This window comes from Sebastes fasciatus, chromosome 7 (assembly GCF_043250625.1).
Source record: "Sebastes fasciatus isolate fSebFas1 chromosome 7, fSebFas1.pri, whole genome shotgun sequence".
NCBI classification, from domain to species: domain Eukaryota; kingdom Metazoa; phylum Chordata; class Actinopteri; order Perciformes; family Sebastidae; genus Sebastes; species Sebastes fasciatus.
The window spans coordinates 29,304,527-29,309,131 of record NC_133801.1 but is presented as its reverse complement, the minus strand read 5'-3'; positions in this window follow the sequence as shown (position 1 = coordinate 29,309,131).

The following is a 4,605-nucleotide window of genomic DNA, read 5'->3' as shown; positions in this document are numbered from 1 at the left end:
ACCCACCTCCGCTTCACACCCACACACACACACACACACATACACACACACGCACACACACACACACACACACACGCCTACCCACTCACTTACTCATTACCTAACCCCCCTCCCCCTCTCATTTGATTTCCACGTATCCCTTAAGTCAATAATTTCTAGACTTCATGTTGTTAAACGTAGTGTGTAGGGCTAACTGCAATTTTAATGGTAATAATAATGAAAATGTGAAAATGCCATTTTTCTACAGAATCAGGGTCATATTGTTCTACGTTATATCTAATTTTTAGGATATTACGCAATCAATTTTTATTTAACTTTTAAGCATAACTTTTGTTCTGCTCATTCCTTCCATGGAGACAATGCCAGGATGTTACGGCTGAAGTCAACTGTTTGCGTAAATCCATTGGACGTATCATTCTTACAGTAAGATGTGTTCTGCAACAATGCCCTTTACCCAGCGTGGGATGTTTGATTTTGTCATGCAAACATCTCTTTACCTGATTACTAGGGCCACAGTAGGTGATTTTTTCCAGTAGGTAAACATTTGAGAACTGATAAAATGAGTTACAACACTTTAAAACGGGGCAACAATAAAACTATTTTCATTTGCATAAGACTTATTACTTATTATAACATAACTATAAAATTGTAAATTATGAAGTATTTGTTATTTATATTATTAATATTGACTATATAAAATATGAAGTAAATATATAATAATTATAATATTATAAAATAATATAAAATAAACTATATAAATTGACTTATTATGAAATGTAGGCATTGTGTGCAACCACTTTTAATGTTGTGCTGTCCGGGCTCTAGACAACAGGGGGCCCTATAGGCAAAATTTTCTTTGGGGTCCCTCCTTATAGTGACGAGAAGACCAGTTAATTTAAGTAAACCGGTTTGTGCTGTTCACCCGCCACTAGCGAACCAACTCATGAACGACTCTTTTGGTTCTTTGGTTTGGTTCTCGCTGATTGAGAGTCACTGAGCAGCACTCGTCTTTCGTCTCAGTGGGTTTGTGTTCATGAACGACTGGTTCTTCGTCTCAGTTGGTTTGTGCTCATGAACGACTGGTTCTTCGTCTCACTGGGTTTGTGCTCATGAACGACTGGTTCTTCGTCTCACTGGGTTTGTGCTCATGAACGACTGGTTCTTCGTCTCAGTGGGTTTGTGCTCATGAACGACTGGTTCTTCGTCTCACTGGGTTTGTGCTCATGAACGACTGGTTCTTCGTCTCAGTGGGTTTGTGCTCATGAACGACTGGTTCTTCGTCTCAGTGGGTTTGTGCTCATGAACGACTGGTTCTTCGACTGAACCGTTATGGGGTGATGTTATCATGTTTTTCAGGACAAATACAACGATCAAATATCTTTTGCCAATCAGATACAATTATTGTCCAGAAACCCACATAGGTACTGCATTTAGCATAAAAAATATGCTCAAATCATAACATCGCAAACTCAAACCCAATAGCAACAACAGCTGTCAGTGTGTCACTGTGTCTCTTCAGCACTCCCCCTTAGGGACAACGGGGGCATCAGCATTCCTGGCATTAACCCATGCGTTTTGTTTAGTTTTGGGCTTTTTGGTACTAAAAAAGAAGCCAAGTCTGTGCCCCCTTTCTTTTACTGTTATAATTAACTGCATGTTTAAACACAAGAAAGTGCATATGTTTTTATGCTACAAGAGACCCTGAGGCCATAGATCAAATAGGGTTTGTTTGATCAAGTTTGAGACCATAATTGCAACACTCATGTGGTGAAAGAGCCTGAACTTTTGTTTGATCAGGAGGTTGGCAGGAGGCTCTGACATGGATGCTTTTTGGCTGGACTGCAGAGGGCCAGCCCTACAAACGCAAAAATCTGTCACTGACTGACTGATTGATGAAGTTACACGATTGGTCGACCGAGTGTTGGAGTTTCCTCATTGGCCGTTGCTCATTCAAAATGAAAAGGCGAGAACAGTCCTTTATGCAAATGAGTCTGTCCAGCGTGACACGTCCGGCTCACAAAACTTGGACCAAGCTGTCAGACTAGGCAATTTGGTTCTAAAATGAAACAAGATTCAGCAGTGGCATAGCTTATTTCTCTTTTTTAAGAAGTACATTTTGGTGGATTGTTTAGACAGAATAACAGAAAGTTTACGAACAGGCCGCCATGTTGTTTCCTGTTTGAAACGGCAAGCAGAAAACCAGGGACCAGTCAGGTTAGGGTGACCATGTTTCCAAACACCCAAACCGGCACGTGTATGTGTGTGCACGTGCATACGCTAATATTCATCGGCGTTTACATTAGGATGGCTAATGTGGCGCACCTGTGGCTAATGTGGTTAATTGATTTCCAATAATAAATATATACATACATTTGTATAAAGCATCATATTTGCCCACTCCCATGTTGATAAGATTATTAAATACTTGATAAATCAATCAATCGATTGACAGCCCTTGTATAAACATTCCAACCCAGAGGATGATTTGTAAAAACTTTGATCCCTGACCTTTCATCTAGCACCATCATCAGAGTATTTATTTATTGTAGTTTATCGAATACTTTATTTGAATTTGCGCTACAAGAATCCAGTAACGTTTAAGGTGGGTCCTGCTTTATTATGTGATCTTGAGGCTCTGACTTAAAGTTCTAGTTGGTAACTTTGAGCAAATATGATAAAAATGTACTTTAAAAAACTGTCACTATATCCTGACAGTAGTGCATGAGACAGACAATCTGTGAAAAAAATCATGTCCCTCTGCGTCCCCCTAGTGCTCCTAATGGCTTTTGAAAGAACCAAAACGACCAATCAGAGCCGAGTAGCTGTCATCGTATCATTGCTCGCAATGGGTTACCATGGCGCCGTAGAGAGAGGGCGACATGCCAGGAGCGTGTTTAGGTTATTTTAGTGTTTTTTTAAAGGTTAGTTTGTATTCTTAGGCCAGTTTTATGTTATTTTGTTAAGTTTTGCTAGTTTTAGGTTTCTTGATAGTTTCAGGCTCTATAGCACCTAGTTAAGTCAAGCAACGTCTAAGAATGGACGACGGCGACAATAACAACAACAACAACAAAGCCCCCAGGATCAGTTACAACAGAGAGACACTTCTGAACATCAGAAAGACGAGCACTCACCACAGCCGTGACCTCCTCACTCCGGATTTAACTCTCTTTCCCGAACTGAGGAGGACAGCCAGGCGAGCCGGGGTCCAACCGAAGTCCGGGTCCCAACAGAGAAGGAGAGGCCGGCGAGCCGTGGTCCTGGTTCGGCTGAGACGGCGCGCTCATCGCCCCCCACTCCCCACCATGTTACTGGCAAACGTGCAGTCTCTCGACAACAAGCTGAGCGAGCTGCGGGCACGGATATGTTTCCAGCCGGACATCAGAAACTGCAACGTTATCTGCCTCACGGAGACCTGGCTGTCAGCTGAGGTACCGGACCACGCCATCGAGCCCCCGGGTTTCACCATCCATCGGGCGGACAGAGACCAGGAGCTCTCCGGGAAAACGAGGGGCGGAGGGGTATGTCTTCTGGTTAACCGGACTTGGTGTGTCCAAAAGAACATCAGGACCATCGGCACCTTCTGCTCCCCTGACTTGGAGTACCACATGCTACAGTGTCGGCCTTTTCGGCTACCCAGGTAGTTTACATCGGTTACCATCACCGGTGTTTATATCCCCCCCCAGGCCGACACGGACAGAGCGCTCCGGGAGTTAAACAGAGCAGTTAACGTGCAGGAGACCGCGCACCCCCGAGGACCGCACTCATTGTTATGGGGGACTTCAACCGGGCCAATCTAAGGAACATTTCTCCAAAACTGTATCAGTACATTCACTTCAACACACGGGGGGGGGGACACACACTGGACCACTGCTACACCCCCTTCCGCAACGGCTACAAAGCCCTCCCCCGCCCACCTTTCGGCAAATCAGATCACTCCTCCATCCTCCTTCTCCCCACCTATAGGCAGAGACTGAAACGTGAAGCCCCCGCCTATAGGACCGTTCACTGCTGGTCAGACCAATCAGACGCCATCCTTCAGGATTGTTTTGATCACGTGGACTGGGAGATGTTCAGGACCGCAAACGACAGCATCAGTGACTTCACAGACACAGTCACCAGCTACATCAAGAAATGCACGGAGGATGTGGTTCCCACAAAAACTATAAAGACAAAGCCAAATCAAAAGCCCTGGATAAACTGTGATGTCCCTGCAGCCCTCAATGCACGGAACACAGCCTTCACCTCAGGCTCACCAGAGGACTGCAAACATTCACGTTATTCATTAAGGACAGTAATCAAACAGGCAAAGAGAGACTACAGACAACGGGTGAAGTCCAAGCTCACTTCCAACAACCCAAGGCACTTGTGGCAAGGACTCCAAACCATGACAGACTTTAAAGGACCTAGACAACAGATCACAGACACAGCACCCACCCTCACGGACGAACTTAATCATTTTTACGCCAGGTTTGACTCCTCTGTCAGACCCTGTGTCATGTCCTGCCCCACCCCCACCCCTGCAGACAATCAGAACCCCCGGCCCTTACCACAACTACTATCTTGCACTGACACCCCCCTTCCCTCTACCCCCACCTCAGCTGAAAA